The sequence below is a fragment of the Coccinella septempunctata genome, chromosome 9 (assembly GCF_907165205.1).
Source record: "Coccinella septempunctata chromosome 9, icCocSept1.1, whole genome shotgun sequence".
Classification (NCBI taxonomy): Eukaryota; Metazoa; Arthropoda; class Insecta; order Coleoptera; family Coccinellidae; genus Coccinella; species Coccinella septempunctata.
In genome coordinates, this window is record NC_058197.1 from 14,725,236 (window position 1) to 14,747,284 (window position 22,049).

Genomic DNA, 22,049 nt, shown 5'->3' on the forward strand with positions numbered 1-22,049 from the left:
TGTATCTTGCAAACCGAAACGATGCGGAAGAAAAGGTGAAAGAGAAAAGTGTTTCTTTCAACCTCAAGAATCTAGTGTTAAAATATTTGTACGAGTCAAAGACTCACCCTGTATATAAGAAATGCAGTGCGTCAAAACCACCCCAATCTCGTCATAAAATAATTCATCATTCAATACACCGCTCCATCTGAATATACGTATCGGTTATCGATCGAAGAATATCAACGAAGAAAAAGCTGTTTTTCAGTTTCGCGACGTTTATGAGTCACAAACGCCAGATGCTACCGATAGATAGACGATCATGCATATTTACCAGTAGTTGATCGGTTCGCGTATTGGACGTATCGTGATTTATTTTTGTGCCTTTTATTGGGAAGAATTCTTCAAATCGAACTATGGAAAATTTGGAACCCCTAAGGTTTCAGGTAAAATAAGGATAAACTATGTATCTCCTGTGATAGTTTCTCGATAAACTATGTGCATATATTATTCGTTATCATTTCGTGAAACTCTGTAATGGGTGCACTTTGGGTTTGTTTTATTATTATCTAGGTCTTTACTACGAGCATTCCTTTACCATTGGTCGCTATACTTCAGATTATACTAGGTGTGACATATTTTCAACTGCAGTCTTGCAATAGCTTTTAAGATTTTTTGTCAATTTCGGTTTTGAAGGAAAGTGGCCAACAATTCTGATAGTCTTTTCAATTGAAATATATTGCCACAGGCCAATTTCCAGGAAGTTTGAGTGATGCATTGACTTTGTTGAAATCTAAATAATGTATTATAGCATCAAAAGGAAATAATTTAATGAAATAAATTTTTACTTCAGGAAAACGAATATGTAGGTACTTTTGAACCACTTTTTGTTCCTGGAAAAGTATACCTGTCACTGATTTCGTTTTTTTTTTTGCAGGTTTTCGGCAAGCCCATATGTGAGTACTTTGAATTTCTTTATCTGATGAAGCTCTTGAAAACAGGAATCTTCACAATTTCTCTATCGACAGGGTGAGTCAAATATGAACCCATCGTGACGTACACATTTTAATGATGAACATTTGGAGCAGCAACCTTGTTCTGAGGTTAACGGGAGCACAAACTAAAAAATAATTGTTTATTTGATGACAATATATTGAACTTCCGTGTATTATCGTTTGATGATATTGAAATAAAATGATTCCTCTTTTCACATTTTTGTTCATCATTTCATCTTGCTATTTTGACAATTTCTTGCATATTTCAAGCAATCTGCATGTCTTCAGTATTCGCATGCATATACAGGGTGCATCATAGCTATTGGGACGATGATACCTGATGTTCCATTTGAGTGGTAGTTTTTGTGACGGAAATTTTTAGTCATTTTGATTAGAAAATACGATGACAAAAATATGTTCAAGTTATATTGTTTCTCTTAGATAGACACGATATCGATCAGTATTCAGAATATTGAGATTTATTTTTCAAATGTCGAAATTAAATTTTGTGGATCAATTGAAAAATTTTTGTTCACGAAATTGCAAAAAGGACTTTTTTGCCAATCAAATTCAATTTTCACGAACGAAAGGAATCATATAGCATGTTCATTTTCGAGAATACGATCTTGTTTCCAATTATTTAGGAGTTATAAATTTTATTGCCATGAAGAAGTTCGTATTGCTCAGAAAATATGGATTTTTTGTACCTTGAGAATTCATTAGGTGAATTGATTTCGAAGAAAGATATCACTCGTCTTTCTGCCTAAGATTTGATAATTTTGTGAGAATTCATAGTTCAATAATACACTTTCCAAATATCATTTGTAGGCAGCGTACTTGAATACTTGGTGTTTGTTGATGATTCAAAATGATAAAAAATTGAAAGGAGGGCTTCTATCATTCAAAATATCTGCAGGTGGTATTGAAAATTATAACTGAATAATTTGAAACAGGTCTGTATTCTCAAAAATGAACCTAAAATATAATTTGATTCGTTCATCTTTTGGAATAAGTGTGCCATGCGAAGTGAAAATTGAATTTGATTGAAACAAATATGTTTTTACAATTCTGAAAACAAAAATTCTTCAATTGATCCAGAAAATACAAATTTTGATATTTGTAAAATAAATCTCATTTGTGAGTTCTGTCAGGATAATCTGCAAACTGCCTGTGCCATCTCGAAGGGCTATTAGAAGTAAACCAGTCCACAAATTTCTATCAAATTCTGACAACTCGTTTTCAAGTTATGGATATCGAAAATTTAAGCCATAAATCACCCTGTATCTCCGAATCTAACGACCTTCGGGTACAAAAGAGGCAACTTTTCTGACAGACCTAGATGACCCTCATTCGCCATTAACCTCTATGTCCAACTGCTCGTGAAACACCCTGTATATCGAACCATTTCAAATTGGGCGCCCTTATAGCAATAAACGCAGTTGAATTGAGGCGATCCTGGCATTCCCAAGATCGACTCTACCCATTACAACCCATTAATAACGCTAAAACCCCCCAAAACAAGGCGACCTCCTACAGATACACTTGTTCGTTTCCGCATTAACATCGAACCGAGACCGGAACCGAAAGCGTTCGGTCCAAAACCGCATAGATTTGTCCGTCCTTTAAGGGCGACGTAAGGCAAATACCTCCGTAGGTCGAAAGGGACAATTGGGAAATCCAACGGGTGCGTTATCGGTTGTTTCGAGCGCGATTGCAATTGTTCGTCGTTTCGTAGTGACCGTTAGGAATACGATAGTTCTACTGGGAGGATTTTCCTTGGTGGTCCTGTAAAGATCGTCCTGGATTCGACAGTATTCTAGCTGTTTTTTCAGTTAAAATAAAATGTTTTTTTCGTCTATTCTCCAGGGCTTTAGCTCTGAATTCAATCATTTTCAAGAAAAACGGTACGAAAACGTACGAATATCAGATGGAAGACCTAATTTCCATTTGACATAATAGAAGACTATAAAATATCGATATTTCACTGAAATATTTTTTGCCCTTTGAATTTTATTCCCGTGAGAAAAGTTTGAATTTATGTCAACCCATACCTCAGATGTACAGTGTGAGTCTTTGACTGGTACAAAAATAGATTTTTGAGGTCAAAAGAAACAATTTTTCCCATACCATTTCTTACGATTCGGCCCTGATGAAAAGATATAGCCATTATAAGTCTCATAATGAGCTGTGCCACCCCTGGAAAAACAAAAGGTAATTTTGTTTTTCCAGGGATAACTAGCTGAATCTATGACATTATACACCAGTGGATCTTTTCAACTCAGTTGTATTCAGCCAAAGTAAGCAATCTTTTCAATTTCACATTTTTCAACATTTTTTCATTTGAAGAAAGAGATGATGGTCAGATGGAGCTTAATCTGGTGGATGAGGAGGGTGTTCTAGTAATTCATGAATTCAATGTATGGCAACATACATTTTGCATTGTCCTGCAAGAACAAAACACTTTTGGATAGCTTTCCGCGTCTTTTCTCATTAGTTTTTTCCCGTAGAGTGATCAGTTATATCGAACAGTAATCTCCTGTTATTGTTCTACCATTATCCAAAAAATCAATCATGATTACTCTATGGCAATCCCAAAAAACTGAAGCAAGAACTTTTCCAGCAGATTTTTGGACACTAAACTTCGTAGGTCTTGGAGAAACAGAGTGTCGCCATGCCATCGATTGTTGCTGTGTTTCTGGATCGTATAAGTATACCCAATTCTCATCCATAGTAGCAATTCGGTTTAAAAAGTCTACATCGTTTTCAAATCGAGCACAGATCGAACGCGATGCTTCTACCCTTGCACGCTTTTGGTCAACATTCAACCATTTGTGGATCCATGTTGCAGCAATTTTTCTCATGTCCGAATTGACGTGAACTATATGATGAACGCGTTGGTATGAAATATTCAGTGCTTCAGATATCCGTTTTAGCCTAATTCGACAGTCTGATGAAATCATGTTATGAACTGCATCGATATTTTCAGGGACTGACACAGAAACTGGCCTTCCCGATCGGTCATTATCTTCAATGGAAAATTTACCTTTTTTGAAGCTTGCAGTCCAATTTTTCAAGGTCGCATACGAAGGAAATTGATCACCAAGGGTATTAAGCATATCTTCGTAAATCTGCGTACCTATTAACCCTTTTAAATACAGGTATTGTTCGCTGCTATTGTAAGGCAATACCTATTTTTTTATGCATAACTCTGGTCTAGGCTAACTAGATATCAATACATACTCGTATACGAGAAAATATGAAGAGTACTTTTATTTTGCAAAAAGTATACTATATACTATACTATACAGGGTCTTTCACGAGGAACCTCACCCATATTTATACGGGAAACTACCGAACGTATTTTCATGAAATTCAGCACTTATAAGTATTTCACGATGCTGATGAAATCTAAAATATTTTCAAGGCATGAGCACCTTCGGTTTTTCCGGAAATGACGTCAACTTCCGTTTTTCGAATTAGAACACCATTTTTTTGTTGCAGAAATAGATTCCTTAGAAAATTTCAAGTTATTCTGATGTAACATTTTTCAGTTTTGGTTGCAAAATTCTCTCTGAGCGGGAAAATTCGAAAAAAAAAATCAAAAATAGAGCTCCGCTGAAACAAGAATAACTTCGAGGTTTTTGGATGGAAAATTTTCATTTTTGGGATTTTTCAAGATGTAAGATTGATGTATCCACTTTAAAAATCGAAATCGCGATTTATAATGCAGGGGGTGAAAAAATCGCTTTCAAAGTTAGGGATGACAAAATCGTGAAAAATCAATTTTTTCAAATTAGAACCCCATTTTTTATGGCAGATATTGAATCTACGTTAAAAAATAATGTGAGTGTATGCATTACACCCTTGCCCTAAAGTGGATATTTTTCTGAGTTATTCACAAAAAACTGTTTTGCGTCTTGAATTTTCAGCTATTTCTTTTCCCTTCACGCCAAAAAGATGAAATTTTCAGGAACTGTTACTTAAACCATGTTTTAGATTTTACTACCCTAATATGCCAGAGAAAAAAGTTACAGGTTGTTCCTAAATAGATGGCGAATTTTAATTCGAATTTGTATCGGAAACCTCTTTATTTCAATTGATCGGCCATCAATTTTCTCTCCAGTGATAAATAAATAATTCCTTATGAACCATATGCAAAAACTTACCATGTTTTACATTCTTTTTTTTTAATGATAGATATTATTAATTACATCTGCCAAATTCCTCTTTATTCAGTAGCATTTTGTGTTTACTATTAATTTGGTGATAATTCGTATTAAGTTATAAAATCGATCACTATGCCTAATTTTACCAATGAAGATTATTTAAATCTCATTCTACTTCATGGAGAATGTAATAAAGTTGTAGATAGAACGATTCGACTGTTCATTGAGAGGTTTCCTGACCGACCCAGACCAACGAGAGATACCATTAACAGAACCATGACAAACTTGAGAAATGTCGGATCTTTCGTTAAGAAAACTATACACAGAGAAAAAAGTGTAGTAGATGATGAGAATCATCTTTTTGGCTTGAAGGGAAAAGAAATTGCCGAAAATTCAAGTCGAAAAACAGTTTTTTGTGAATAACTCAGAAAATATCCATTTTAGGGCAAGGGTGTGATGCATACACTAACATTATTTTTTAACGTTGATTCAATATCTGCCATAAAAAAATGGGGTTCTAATTTGAAAAAATTGATTTTTTCACGATTTTGTCATCCCTAACTTTGAAAGCGATTTTTTCACCCCCTGTATCATGAATCGCGATTTCGATTTTCAAAGTGGATACATCAATCTTACATCTTGAAAAATCCCAAAAATGAAAATTTTCCATCCAAAAATCTCGAAGTTATTCTTGTTTCAGCGGAGCTCTATTTTCGATTTTTTTTTCGAATTTTCCCGCTCAGAGAGAATTTTCTAACCAAAACTGAAAAATGTTACATCAAAATAACTTGAAATTTTCTAAGGAATCTATTTCTGCAATAAAAAAATGGTGTTCTAATTTGAAAAACGGAAGTTGACGTCATTTCCGGAAAAACCGGATGTGCTCATGCCTTGAAAATATTTTAGATTTCATCAGCATCGTGAAATACTTATAAGTGCTGAATTTCATGAAAATACGTTCAGTAGTTCTCCGTATAAATATGGGTGAGGTTCCTCGTGAAAGACCCTGTATTCCGAAATTCCTTTCATTCGATAAAACCATTTGTGAGATATAAAAATTTTTGATGGTTTTCAACAGCCTATATCTTTCAAACCGAGCGTATTCAGAAAAAAGTGGATTATAGTATTGTATTCCCAGTGAAAATGTGCCTGAAGAAAGTACTCATCATTGTCAGATATTTTCGAGAATCAAGAAGTTATGGCACATTTTCGAAATCGACAAAATATCAAAAGTTGGTTATATATTCAAGACAAATGAAGATATTGTGAAGCGGTTTCCACTAATGGACTTTTCACGAAAATCGAGCCCAGTACTTCTCTCATTGTTTTTCCCTATCTAGTCTGGAAGTACCAGAAACAGTTAAAATCCAGCAATTTGGTATACCCTGTACAGAATGTTCCAAATTCGATGTCCAGTGAGGGAATCTCCTAAACAAAAAGAGCTAGAGCAAAACCGATGACACGTTTCTAAGCTCCTTTTCAGAGTAACAAAGAATGGTGGAAACCGTAGGCTCCTACGCTCCTTCGTTTCTGAGTTATTAGCAAAAATTGAGATTTTGACGATTTCCAAAATTTCTCCTAACTTTTTTTTCTTTGAACTTACAGATCTGAAACTGGAACCTTCTTAGGCACTTTCATACCTTTAATCTACTGATGAAAGATTTTTTTTCCAATAAAACTTTGCATTTCGAATATTTCGCCTCATGATTAGAAATGAAAACACTTCTTGAACTGGTCAATGGATTTTACGTAAACAAGAGCCTGTAGAAGGTTCAAGTTTAGTATCTGCAACGAAATAGTCAAAACCTCATTTTTTGCTGATAACTCAATAATAAATAATCCTAGAAGGCAACGGTTTTCACCATTATTCGTTTCTCTGAAAAAGAACTCGGAAAGTATCCTCGGTTTTGCTATAGCCTTTATATTTTCCGAGATACCCTCACTCGACATTGAATTTGGGACACCCTGTACATATACGGGATTGCGAGAAAATGTGAGGAGTGATTCCTCTGCTGAAAATAGTGTGACTGTTTCATGTAAATTTTCCTGCTAAGATGCAACTCGCAACCCCTTAAAGATGGCACCTGAAAGCAATTTTTAATTTTTTTCGAAACCAAAAAACTCACAAATGACAAAGAAAGTGATGTTCCTCTATTCTGTCAGCATGATACCTGCCTACTAGATAAATTCAAGTATTTCAACTCGCATGACTCGACCACCTATAGCTTCGTCCCTTTCTTTCGTCCCAACTAGCTCTCTACTCCTATCCTATCCCGATAATAGTACAGGACCTAATAAAAACCCCCTTCCGTCTCTCCACGTTCGTAAATAAATTGAAATTGGCCGGTCAGGATGGCCTGGGTGGACGTTGCTCTAACTGTTGTATCGATATAAAGAAATACTGTTTCGGTTTCCTCCATTAAAGGGGCTCGGTTTGACGATGGACCTTTTCGTATCAGTCCTCTCTCAATGAGGGAGATTCTCGTTTATAAGGGACGGTTTGGAGTTAATGGGCTTCTCTCTGAACCGAATTCCGTAATCGGTAAATATGGGGAGGACGGTCGGGGGATGTTTTCTTTGGGTGAATACTGTGAGTTTCGAAGAGATTGCACGATATGTTCAACTCTTTTCTTATCGTTTTGTCAGTCATTTGATGTTGATGAAAATTATTATTAGTAATATAGGTCCCTAGCTCTTTTCTTATGGACTATGGGCAAAATGATAATATTCTCATAACAGGCAAGTTTGTTTCGTTTGGAATTCTGAGAATTCTGCTAACGTTTCGAAAATATCGATTTTTTGAGTCGAAAATCAGCAAAGGGTCAGAACCCCTGAAATGAAATATTTGCTTCTCTGTATGATAATCGGGATGCTCTATTACTGTCTTGAGATATAAAGTGCATAGAATTTGTTTCGAAGATTCTAGGAAACCAAACAGTCGATGATTCAATGCAGAATTGCACTCCAGAGAGCTCTTCAAAGTCAACTCGAAAATGAAAAGTGAAAAAACAAAAAAAATTATTTTCTCCTAAACGGTGTCGGATATTTAAAAGTTTTGGTGGAAATTGAGGTTTTCGAATACGCTGAATCCATAACTAGCAATTTCGTGAGCCTATCTCCCTTCGTTCAAATTTTCACCTTCGAAATGGCATTTTTCAAAAATTCCCAAATTTCAATCTGCGATATCTCCTGTTATATTCGTCTGATCCAATTGGGATTTGCGATTCCATAATCAGCGTTGGCGAGGCTTTCACCGTAGCACAAAATATCGATTTCGAAAATCTCAATTTTTTGGGTCAAAAATGAGCAAGGGGTAAGACCCCCCAAAAATTACCTATTTGCAACTCTGCCTGGAAATGAGGGTAATCTATTGCTGTCCTAGGATATGGAGTGCATATGAGTTATTTTGAAGATTCTATAAAACCAAACAGTTGATGACTCCATAGAGAATTGTACTCCAGAGAGCCCTCCAAAGTGAACTCGAAAATGAAAAATGGAAAATAAAAAAAGTTCATTTTCTCCTAAACGGTGTCAGATATTCAAAAGTTTGGTATGGAAATATAGGTTTTCGAATACGCTGAATCCATAACTAGCAATTTCGTGAGCTTATCTCCCTTCGTTCAGATTTTCACCTTCGAAATGGCATTTTTCAAAAATTCCCAAATTTCAATCTGCGATATCTCCTGTTATATTCGTCTGATCCAATTGGGATTTGCGATTCCATAATCAGCGTTGGCGTGGCTTTCACCATAGCACAAAATATCGATTTCGAAAATCTCAATTTTTTGGGTCAAAAATGAGCAAGGGGTAAGACCCCCCAAAAATTACCTATTTGCAACTCTGCCTGGAAATGAGGGTAATCTATTGCTGTCCTAGGATATGGAGTGCATATGAGTTATTTTGAAGATTCTATAAAACCAAACAGTTGATGACTCCATAGAGAATTGCACTCCAGAGAGCCCTCCAAAGTGAACTCGAAAATGAAAAATGGAAAATCAAAAAAGTTCATTTTCTCCTAAACGGTGTCAGATATTTGAAAGTTTGGTATGAAAATATAGGTTTTCGAATACGCTGAATCCATTACTAGCAATTTCGTGAGCCTATCTCCCTTCGTTTAGATTTTCATCTTGGAAATGGCATTTTTCAAAAATTGCAATTTTCAATCTGCGATATCTCCTGTTATATTCGTCTGATCCAATTGGGATTTGCGATTCCATAATCAGCGTTGGCGAGGCTTTCACCGTAGCACAAAATATCGATTTCGAAAATCTCAATTTTTTGGGTCAAAAATGAGCAAGGGGTAAGACCCCCCAAAAATGACCTATTTGCAACTCTGCCTGGAAATGAGGGTAATCTATTGCTGTCCTAGGATATGGAGTGCATATGAGTTATTTTGAAGATTCTATAAAACCAAACAGTTGATGACTCCATAGAGAATTGCACTCCAGAGAGCCCTCCAAAGTGAACTCGAAAATGAAAAATGGAAAATCAAAAAAGTTCATTTTCTCCTAAACGGTGTCAGATATTCGAAAGTTTGGTATGAAAATATAGGTTTTCGAATACGCTGAATCCATTACTAGCAATTTCGTGAGCCTATCTCCCTTCGTTTAGATTTTCATCTTCGAAATGGCATTTTTCAAAAATTCCCAAATTTCAATCTGCGATATCTCCTGTTATATTCGTCTGATCCAATTGGGATTTGCGATTCCATAATCAGCGTTGGCGTGGCTTTCACCATAGCACAAAATATCGATTTCGAAAATCTCAATTTTTTGGGTCAAAAATGAGCAAGGGGTAAGACCCCCCAAAAATTACCTATTTGCAACTCTGCCTGGAAATGAGGGTAATCTATTGCTGTCCTAGGATATGGAGTGCATATGAGTTATTTTGAAGATTCTATAAAACCAAACAGTTGATGACTCCATAGAGAATTGCACTCCAGAGAGCCCTCCAAAGTGAACTCGAAAATGAAAAATGGAAAATCAAAAAAGTTCATTTTCTCCTAAACGGTGTCAGATATTTGAAAGTTTGGTATGAAAATATAGGTTTTCGAATACGCTGAATCCATTACTAGCAATTTCGTGAGCCTATCTCCCTTCGTTTAGATTTTCATCTTGGAAATGGCATTTTTCAAAAATTGCAATTTTCAATCTGCGATATCTCCTGTTATATTCGTCTGATCCAATTGGGATTTGCGATTCCATAATCAGCGTTGGCGAGGCTTTCACCGTAGCACAAAATATCGATTTCGAAAATCTCAATTTTTTGGGTCAAAAATGAGCAAGGGGTAAGACCCCCCAAAAATGACCTATTTGCAACTCTGCCTGGAAATGAGGGTAATCTATTGCTGTCCTAGGATATGGAGTGCATATGAGTTATTTTGAAGATTCTATAAAACCAAACAGTTGATGACTCCATAGAGAATTGCACTCCAGAGAGCCCTCCAAAGTGAACTCGAAAATGAAAAATGGAAAATCAAAAAAGTTCATTTTCTCCTAAACGGTGTCAGATATTCGAAAGTTTGGTATGAAAATATAGGTTTTCGAATACGCTGAATCCATTACTAGCAATTTCGTGAGCCTATCTCCCTTCGTTTAGATTTTCATCTTGGAAATGGCATTTTTCAAAAATTGCAATTTTCAATCTGCGATATCTCCTGTTATATTCGTCTGATCCAATTGGGATTTCCAGTTTTATAATCAGCATCGCCAAGGCTTCCACCAAAGCTCAGAAACTCGATTTCGAAAATTTCGATTTTTTGGGTCAAAAATGAGCAAGGGGTTAGACCCCCCTAAAATGACCTAATTTCTACTCTGTCTGAAAATCAGAATGTTCTATTACTGTCTTAGGATATGGAGTGCATAGAATTTGTTGAGAAGATTCTAGAAAACCAAACAGTCGATGATTCAATACAGAATTGCACTCCAGAGAGCTCTTCAAAGTCAACTCGAAAATGAAAAGTGAAAAAACAAAAAAAATTGATTTCTCCTGAACTGGGCCAGATATTTGAAATCTCAGTATGGAAATATAGGTTTTCGAACACGCTGATTCTATTGCGAGTGATTCCGAGAGTCTATCTCCCTTCGTTTAGATTTTCATCTTGGCAATGGCATTTTTCAAAAATTGCAATTTTCAATCTGCGATATCTCCTGTTATATTCGTCTGATCCAATTGGGATTTCCAGTTTTATAATCAGCATCGCCAAGGCTTCCACCAAAGCACAAAAACTCGATTTCGAAAATTTCGATTTTTTGGGTCAAAAATGAGCAAGGGGTTAGACCCCCCTGAAATGACTTAATCTCTACTCTGTCTGAAAATCAGGATTTTCTATTTCTGTCTTAGGATATGGAGTGCATATAATAGGTTCTGAAGATTCTAGAAAACCAAACAGTCGATGATTCAATACAGAATTGCACTCCAGAGAGCTCTTCAAAGTCAACTGGAAAATGAAAAGTGAAAAAACAAAAAAAATTATTTTCTCCTGAACTGGGCCAGATATTTGAAATTTTGGTATGGAAATATAGGTTTTCGAACACGCGGATTCTATTGCGAGCAATTTCGATAGTCTATCTCCCTTCGTTTAGATTTTCATCTTGCAAATGGCATTTTTCAAAAATTGCAATTTTCAATCTGCGATATCTCCTGTTATATTCGTCTGATCCATTTGGGGTTTCCGGTTTTATAATCAGCATTGCCAAGGCTTCCACCAAAGCGCAAAAACTCGATTTCTAAAATTTCGATTTTTTGGGTCAAAAATGAGCAAGGGGTTAGACCCCCCTGAAATGACTTAATTTCCACTCTGTCTGAAAATCAGGATGTTCTATTTCTGTCTTAGGATATGGAGTGCATATAATAGGTTCTGAAGATTCTAGAAAACCAAACAGTCGATGATTCAATACAGAATTGCACCCCAGAGAGCTCTTCAAAGTCAACTCGAAAATGAAAAGTGAAAAAACAAAAAAAATTATTTTCTCCTGAACTGGGCCAGATATTCGAAATTTTAGTATGGAAATATGGGTTTTCGAACACGCTGATTCTATTGCGAGCAATTTCGAGAGCCTATCTCCCTTCGTTTAGATTTTCATCTCGGAAATGGCATTTCTCAAAAATTGCAATTTTCAATCTGCGATATCTCCTGTTATATTCGTCTGATCCAATTGGGGTTTCCGGTTTTATAATCAGCATTGCCAAGGCTTCCACCAAAGCGCAAAAACTCGATTTCTAAAATTTCGATTTTTTGGGTCAAAAATGAGCAAGGGGTTAGACCCCCCTGAATAATTTCCACTCTGTCTGAAAATCAGGATGTTCTATTTCTGTCTTAGGATATGGAGTGCATATAATAGGTTCTGAAGATTCTAGAAAACCAAACAGTCGATGATTCAATACAGAATTGCACCCCAGAGAGCTCTTCAAAGTCAACTCGAAAATGAAAAGTGAAAAAACAAAAAAAATTGATTTCTCCTGAACTGGGCCAGATATTTGAAATTTCAGTATGGAAATATAGGTTTTCGAACACGCTGATTCTATTGCGAGTGATTCCGAGAGTCTATCTCCCTTCGTTTAGATTTTCATCTTGGCAATGGCATTTTTCAAAAATTGCAATTTTCAATCTGCGATATCTCCTGTTATATTCGTCTGATCCAATTGGGATTTCCAGTTTTATAATCAGCATCGCCAAGGCTTCCACCAAAGCACAAAAACTCGATTTCGAAAATTTCGATTTTTTGGGTCAAAAATGAGCAAGGGGTTAGACCCCCCTGAAATGACTTAATCTCTACTCTGTCTGAAAATCAGGATTTTCTATTTCTGTCTTAGGATATGGAGTGCATATAATAGGTTCTGAAGATTCTAGAAAACCAAACAGTCGATGATTCAATACAGAATTGCACTCCAGAGAGCTCTTCAAAGTCAACTGGAAAATGAAAAGTGAAAAAACAAAAAAAATTATTTTCTCCTGAACTGGGCCAGATATTTGAAATTTTGGTATGGAAATATAGGTTTTCGAACACGCGGATTCTATTGCGAGCAATTTCGATAGTCTATCTCCCTTCGTTTAGATTTTCATCTTGCAAATGGCATTTTTCAAAAATTGCAATTTTCAATCTGCGATATCTCCTGTTATATTCGTCTGATCCATTTGGGGTTTCCGGTTTTATAATCAGCATTGCCAAGGCTTCCACCAAAGCGCAAAAACTCGATTTCTAAAATTTCGATTTTTTGGGTCGAAAATGAGCAAGGGGTTAGACCCCCCTGAAATGACTTAATTTCCACTCTGTCTGAAAATCAGGATGTTCTATTTCTGTCTTAGGATATGGAGTGCATATAATAGGTTCTGAAGATTCTAGAAAACCAAACAGTCGATGATTCAATACAGAATTGCACCCCAGAGAGCTCTTCAAAGTCAACTCGAAAATGAAAAGTGAAAAAACAAAAAAAATTATTTTCTCCTGAACTGGGCCAGATATTCGAAATTTTAGTATGGAAATATGGGTTTTCGAACACGCTGATTCTATTGCGAGCAATTTCGAGAGCCTATCTCCCTTCGTTTAGATTTTCATCTTGGAAATGGCATTTCTCAAAAATTGCAATTTTCAATCTGCGATATCTCCTGTTATATTCGTCTGATCCAATTGGGGTTTCCGGTTTTATAATCAGCATTGCCAAGGCTTCCACCAAAGCGCAAAAACTCGATTTCTAAAATTTCGATTTTTTGGGTCAAAAATGAGCAAGGGGTTAGACCCCCCTGAATAATTTCCACTCTGTCTGAAAATCAGGATGTTCTATTTCTGTCTTAGGATATGGAGTGCATATAATAGGTTCTGAAGATTCTAGAAAACCAAACAGTCGATGATTCAATACAGAATTGCACTCCAGAGAGCTCTTCGAAGTCAACTCGAAAATGAAAAGTGAAAAAACAAAAAAAATTATTTTCTCCTGAACTGGGCCAGATATTTGAAATTTTAGTATGGAAATATGGGTTTTCGAACACGCTGATCCTATTGCGAGCAATTTCGAGAGCCTATCTCCCTTCGTTTAGATTTTCATCTTGAAAATGGCATTATTCAAAAATTGCAATTTTCAATCTTCGATATCTCCTGTTATATTCGTCTGATCCAATTGGGATTCCCGGTTCTATATTCAGCGTTGCCGAGGCTTCCACCCTAGCAGAAAATCTCTTAGGTTAGGTTAGGTATATTCCTCCGATCCAAGTGAGACTTTCAGTTATATGACACAAATCTACGAAAATGATAAAGAGTAGTATTCGTAGTTTTACTCGTCCATCGATATCCAGAAACTGGAAACGTAACCGAAAGACCAAGATCTACCACCTCTGCACAAAATCGGTTTCTGACTGCACCTACCCGTATAAATTCTTCGAGTATAGGTACTTCGAGAAAGTTCTGGAGTAGGTATGCAGACATTTGGATGAGCATTGCTTCAATTTCCACATAGCCGAAGGAAGATTTCCACTGTCGCTAGTGCTAACAACATTCGTCAATGTTTGATTTGCATTTTACCACCCCCCCCATCATCGCTCACGTCTACCACCCGCGCGAATATATCACCAAATCCAATCCTTGCACGCGATCCATCCTTCGGACTCCAAGCCATAACTTTATGACTCCTCTGCGGCGGTCTACAAATTGTTGAACATTACTGCCTGTGCGCCTCTCGCGAATGAATACAGTCGGAAAAATTGCGAATATGTGACCGGCCTCGCTCATATGTCACCGAGATGACGCTAGATGTCGCCCGCGATAGCTCGCCGAGATCACGTACCGCACCGCGGCCTGCCCTGGGACTGAATATGAGTTTTATAGATAGATCGCGAAGTTTGATATTATTCCGTGGTTTTATTCGTTGCGATACGTGAGACGAATGTTCTATGGCGATGGAATTTATATCGATGGTCGCGACGGGCCGGTAATGGGTCCTTCTGTGGCCGCACGGGGTGGGGGTTCGGTCACGCCACGCTTGTCGCGATGTCTTGGATGGTAGTTCTAATGAGCATGTAAGATCGCTATCTGTGAGTGATGGGGAGTCGGCAGGGGGATCCGGTATGCAGAATTTTAGATCTGGGCGAAATCCATGAAGGTCCATAACTAGTTTAGTCTCTTGTTCATGTCTTGTCATCTTTTACTAAAACGATCCACGAAGGTGCGACCTAAATACTTGGGTCCATGGAGTTTAGAGAAGAAAGTCTTTTCATACTTTATGTCTGCAGTTCTAAACTGTCCAGATTCTGTTTGGGCATAGGTACATGATGGCTGTGTAAGGGTGAAAGACTACATCCTCAATCATTTGTGGAAAGCCATGTGCATTCATCATCATCGTTGCTGTATCTCGTTACCGAGAATAAATCTACAAAAATACTCATAACCCAGACTATCGGTGCGAACAGACTTATAATTTCTGAGGGCTACTTGCTACTGTGTGCCCTCCTGTGACTGAAGAGACCCAACCGTGACCTACAGATCCTTCCACACTTCGTGCATGGATAGTCACCAACCAGATCTGGCCGCCGCTGTATTCTTCTCGAGTCTCCATTAGAGCTGTGTACCAAAGACCTCCACTGTGATCTGTCTAACGCTAGTTGTTCCCAGTTATGATTTTCATTAACTGATTTTATTAACTGATTTGATGTAGTGTATCCTTAAACCGTTTATAAGGCCTCCTGGTTTCCAAGCTCTCTCTGTGAATTTGCCATACAGAGCTATTTTGGGGAGCCTTGTGTCTTGCATTCGTGTACGCTTCATCTGAGTTGGGTCCTCGTTACTTGAGTCTCAATTGTTGTACAACTCAGGCGTTGCAAGACTTAAGCATTTGAAACTTTGTGTAACCATCTGATGTGCATTATTTGTCTCAGATAACGTTGCTGATGTTCAAGCTGTTTAATATGTCGCCTGTAGGGCGTCCAGCTTTCGCTTCCGTAAAGAAGCGTTGGGAGGACTACTGCTTTGTGAATAGCTGTCTTGGTCTGCAGATTGAGGTCGTGATTTTGAAACACTCTGTCCTTTAGCTGGCAGAATGCCCGTGATGCCGAATTGATACGGTTGTGTATTTCCGTATCTAGGTTGACCCTAGTATTTATGAAGTATTTTAACTGCTTGACCTGTTGTAGAGTTTCATTCACCAGGCTGATATCTGTTTGAAGGCTTTCTGGTGGACTTACCAGGATTTTGGTTTTGTCAATATTGAGTCTGGGCCATGTGCACAGTGTTGGAATTATGGTGAAGGAGGTTGTTGCTTATAATAAGGTCTCCTTCGGTGTTCATTTCATCGCAGAGACAAAATGACCGCCGTAGGTTACATCCAGGTGGAGGTGAAACTACATGTTTTGCCATATATTAGGACGCTGTCCAACAAGATTATGCACGACCACATGTAGCTAAAATTAGGTTGGCTCAATTTGAATTGTACATTCTCTCATGTATTTACTCTCCATGGCCTAATAGATCTCCCGATCTAAACCACCTATAACACGTTTGGCGAAGAAGACCATCCTCCACAAATTCCAGTGGCAGTTTGACAGACAGGTACAAGTTGCCTGGAATGAGATAACTCAATAGGAAATGGACCATCTTATCAAGAGTATGAAAATATTCAGCTTAATTTCGAACCTCTCGCTTGGTATTTTTTTTTTTTCAACTGAACCAGTTCATGGTTGTTGCTAACAGATGAACATCGCTTGTAGTCGTTCAGATCATTTCCAGAATCAGACGAATGTAGGTACCTTAGTTTCTCTCTTGAAACAAGTCGTTTTAATTCTCGATTTTTTGCTTTGCCTTCCACAGGAAGAGGATTATGATGCACATTTTAGAAAAAAGCAACTTTTAAGCGGAATAGGCAATCTTTTCCCCTAGCACCCCCGTATACAACCACAAGTTCCCTGTCGTTCCTCAATAAAAATCATAACGAGGCCCACACTCCTCTCTCACGAAAACCGCGGACAACTTTTAATGATCCCAAAAACCCAAAAACTTAAAACGGTGCGCGCCGGCGATGAAAGAGCCACGACACCCCCCCGTCGCCCCTTCCACCCCCTCGATAAATATAAATCTTTATCAAACTTTCTGGCCCGGCTATCGGCTTGAATGGAGCGTCGAAAACAAAAACGGTTAAGGGGACAACTTCGTGCCCATTCATCGAACTTTTTTCCTATTTATCTTTGAACCTATGGGCCCTTTGAACTAGATGAAAGGATCCATTCTTCGGTTCCCGATCCGGGCCTCGTTTCGTCCGCGGATGTATTTATTCAAATCGAACGATTTGAATACGACGTGAATGGACGTCGAAATCTTATTGATGCGGAGGTCGCAGGTGTGTGTGAGTTCTTTGCATTGAACTCGTACGGTTTGAATATTGATAGGACGAAGAGATAGGGTTTCATATGCTGTTCCTGCATGTGCATCGAGATGACGGTTTGTCCCATGGATTCTGGGTCTCGATTATTATTTATCTCCTTAAAATGCAGGCTCATTTTTTCTTAATCTTAGTCTAATTTATATGGAGAAGTACTCTCAAGATTTTCACACTGGCAAAATTATGGGAGGAAGAAGAATGGTAACGAAGTTTCTATTGTGGTGTCGATTTCAGCATTTTATTTCAATTGTACCTTGATTCTTCGAGGATACAGGGTGATTCACTGTGATGGCCTATTAGATATTCATGGAAATCTAATCACAATTTTGAGCTAAATGTTTGCTCTTCCAGAATATGTATGACATAATCCCAAAACTCGAAAGCTGATTCTCGAAAAATCCTGAAAAAGATGGGCTCAGTTAAAAACTCGTAAAGACCGAACGGTTGCGCCGAGATAGATGAAATTGTCAGATTTATTACTAGAAGAGTTGCTCTTTCTGCATATGAATCACATTTCCATCTACGGTTACTTTTATTGAGAGATAAACGACTTGAAAGCTGACCTTCGAAAAATCCTGAAAAATATGGGTTCAGTTAAAAATTCGTCAAGACCGAACGGTTGCGCCGAGATGAATGAAATTCTTAGATTTATTACTAGATGAGTTGCTCTTTCTGTATATGAATCACATTTCCATCTACGGTTACTTTTATTGAGAGATAAACGACTTGAAAGCTGACCTTCGAAAAATCCTGAAAAAGATGGGTTCAGTTAAAAATTCGTCAAGACCGAACGGATGCGCCGAGATAAATGAAATTCTCAGATTTATTACTAGATGAGTTGGTCTTTCTGTATATGAATCACATTTCCATCTACGGTTACTTTTATTGAGAGATAAACGACTTGAAAGCTGACCTTCGAAAAATCCTGAAAAAGATGGGTTCAGTTAAAAATTCGTCAAGACCGAACGGATGCGCCGAGATAAATGAAATTCTCAGATTTATTACTAGATGAGTTGGTCTTTCTGCATATGAATCACATTTCCATCTACGGTTACTTTTATTGAGAGATAAACGACTTGAAAGCTGACCTTCGAAAAATCCTGAAAAGATGGGTTCAGTTAAAAATTCGTCAAGACCGAACGGATGCGCCGAGATAAATGAAATTCTCAGATTTATTACTAGATGAGTTGGTCTTTCTGTATATGAATCACATTTCCATCTACGGTTACTTTTATTGAGAGATAAACGACTTGAAAGCTGACCTTCGAAAAATCCTGAAAAGATGGGTTCAGTTAAAAATTCGTCAAGACCGAACGGATGCGCCGAGATGAATGAAATTCTCAGATTTATTACTAGAAGAGTTGCTCTTGTAGTATATGAATCACATTTCAATCTACGGTTACTTTTATTGAGAGATAAACGACTTGAAAGCTGACCTTCGAAAAATCCTGAAAAATATGGGTTCAGTTAAAAATTCGTCAAGACCGAACGGTTGCGCCGAGGTGGATGAAATTCTCAGATTTATTACTAGATGAGTTGGTCTTTCTATATATGAATCACATTTCCATCTACGGTTACTTTTATCGAGAGATGAACGACTTGAAAGCTGACCTTCGAAAAATCCTGAAAAAGATGGGTTCAGTTAAAAATTCGTCAAGACCGAACGGTTGCGCCGAGATGGATGAAATTCTTAGGTTTATTACTACATAAGTTGCTCTTTCTGCATATGAATCACATTTTCATCTACGGTTACTTTTATTGAGAGATAAACGACTTGAAAGCTGACCTTCGAAAAATCCTGAAAAAGATGGGTTCAGTTAAAAATTCGTCAAGACCGAACGGATGCGCCGAGATAAATGAAATTCTCAGATTTATTACTAGATGAGTTGGTCTTTCTGTATGTGAATCACATTTCCATCTACGGTTACTTTTATTGAGAGATAAACGACTTGAAAGCTGACCTTCGAAAAATCGTGAAAAGATGGGTTCAGTTAAAAATTCGTCAAGACCGAACGGATGCGCCGAAATGAATGAAATTCTCAGATTTATTACTAGAAGAGTTGCTCTTGTAGTATATGAATCACATTTCAATCTACGGTTACTTTTATTGAGAGATAAACGACTTGAAAGCTGACCTTCGAAAAATCCTGAAAAATATGGGTTCAGTTAAAAATTCGTCAAGACCGAACGGTTGCGCCGAGATGGATGAAATTCTTAGATTTACTGAGAGATAAACGACTTGAAAGCTGACCTTCGAAAAATCCTGAAAAAGATGGGTTCAGTTAAAAATTCGTCAAGACCGAATGGTTGCGCCGAGGTGGATGAAATTCTCAGATTTATTACTAGAAGAGTTTCTCTTTCCGCATATGAATCACACTTCCATCTACGGTCACTTTCATTGAGAGATAAACGACTCCCAAGCTGACCTTCGAAAAATCCTGAAAGAGATGGGTTCAGTTAAAAATTTGTCAAGACCGAACGGTTGCGCCTAGATGGATGAAATTCTTAGATTTATTACTAGATGAGTTGCTCTTTCTGTATATGAATCACATTTTCATCTACGGTTACTTTTATTGAGAGATAAACTACTCGAAAAATCCTGAAAAGATAGGGTCAGTTAAAACTTCCTCAAGACAGAACGGTTGCGCCGAGATGGATGAAAATGGATGAAAATGCTTTGGACAAGAAATCTGCAGAAGCGATGGCAGAGCCTTCTTGAGGCCACACCTGATATCCATTGGATTTCAGTAGATTTTCCATTTTCCGCAGTTGCAGTCGAGATCTGTTCGGAAAATTTTCGTGGGAAGCTCTTGGTATTGCAATATCCTCAATGGAATCAGCATATGATAGCAGAATTAAGCTAAATGTCAATAAATCCTCGTGTCCCCATCAAAAACTACCGAAACCTCGCCGCAAAACGCCATCGAAACTTCGCCACAATCGAAATTTCCCAATCCGGACCGGAACCTCCACCTAGGCTCCCTCAACCCCTTCCTCGTATATCAGACACGACTCATGGACCGTCTTGAAAACCGTATAACTCAAGGAACGGTCGCTGGACATGCACACGATTACAACGGGTCCACGGTATCGGCTGCGGTCAAGCCAAGGCGCCATCGTCCGTTGAATAATAAGGGCCCTAATTTGAATCGGTTCTTGTCCGAACACGGTTCAGGTGTTCGGAACAATCCCTGTCGCAAGTTCGGTTCCGCTCCGCGGTCAGTTTGGGGTGTTTTTCGTTTCTGGCCCGGTACTTTTGGGGGGAGATGGAAGGCTGTCTCGGAAGGGAGGAGATGTCGGGCGGTATTTCTGGGAATGAGGGAACAATTTAAAGGAAATGGCGACCGAAATCGCTTATTGAGGGTGCTATAACCCTTGAAAATCGATTTTTCAGGATGGGGTACCAAGATCCATTTGAATGTTGTGTTTTAATCGATCATGTTGAATGATATATTGGGCAACTTTGATTCTCCTTGTTTGTTTCAACCGTTTTCTCGGGTAAAACGAATTAACAGGTGAAGCTCTTGAAGCTTCTTTTCATTGGAAAAAGATTTTCTTGATGTAGCTATATCAGCCGAGGTAGAAATAGCTTTCAACCTACTTACCCATTTTGGACTAAGCCTGAAATGCGATCCTGGTGCATCAAATGTAAACAGACAAACCTGAAATTATCTTTCAGCTACGTATGGGAGAGTTGAACTCCTTTTCACTTTGAAGCCACCGGACATGAGCGATATAACTCTGTTTCCCACAATTACCTAGCCTGAACATCGGCTTGAGCAGGAAATGGCTCTCTGCGTTGCTTAAGTTACGTCTTACACCTTGTCGTCTCAGGATACCAGTGCCACAAGATAATCTAGGCGAAACCCCAACCGAAGTTGCACTGACAGCGTCATCAGTGCAGCTTTTAAACACCTTTTAACGCAGCTCCTTCAAAAAGATGGATAAATTCGGAGGCCAAGACAGCTGTTCACAAAGCATCCCAACGCTTCTTTACGAAAGCCAAAGCTGGACTCCCTTCAGGCGACATATTAAACAGCTTGAACAAACGCAACAACGTCATCTAAGACAAATAATGCACATCAGATGGTTCCACAAAGTTTCAAATGCAGAAGTCTTGCAGTGCAAGGGTTAACAATTGATACTCAAGTAACGAGGGCCCGACTCAGATGGAGAGGCCACATTATGAGGATGCAAGACACAAGACTCTCCAAAATAGATCTGTATGGCGAATTCACAGAGGGAGCTCGGAAACCAGGAGGACAGTATAAACGGTTTAAGGATATACTGAATCAATGATGCCAATCATAACTGGAAACAACTAGCGTTAGATAGATCACAGTGGAGGTCTTCGGTTGACAGTTATAATGGAGACTCGAGAAGAATACAGCGGCGGCCAGATCTGGTTGGTGACTATCCATGCCCGGAGTGTGGAAGGATCTGTAGGTCACGGTAGGGTCTCTTCAGTCACAAGAGGGCACACAGTCGCAAGTAGCCCTAGGAAATAAGGGTTTGTCAATCTTTTCTTCTTTAGTTTTATTTCCGG

General features: G+C 38.1%; 1 long non-coding RNA gene across 1 annotated transcript in view; it reads left to right on the forward strand.

The window, feature by feature from the left end:
- The first annotated feature begins 303 nt into the window (after positions 1–303).
- Positions 304–22,049, forward strand: part of LOC123320113 — a 123,108-nt gene continuing 101,362 nt past the window's right edge. Inside the window, exons 1-2 of the long non-coding RNA XR_006538690.1 lie at positions 304–425; positions 917–935. This is a non-coding gene — a long non-coding RNA (uncharacterized LOC123320113). The remainder of the gene's footprint in view (positions 426–916; positions 936–22,049) is intronic.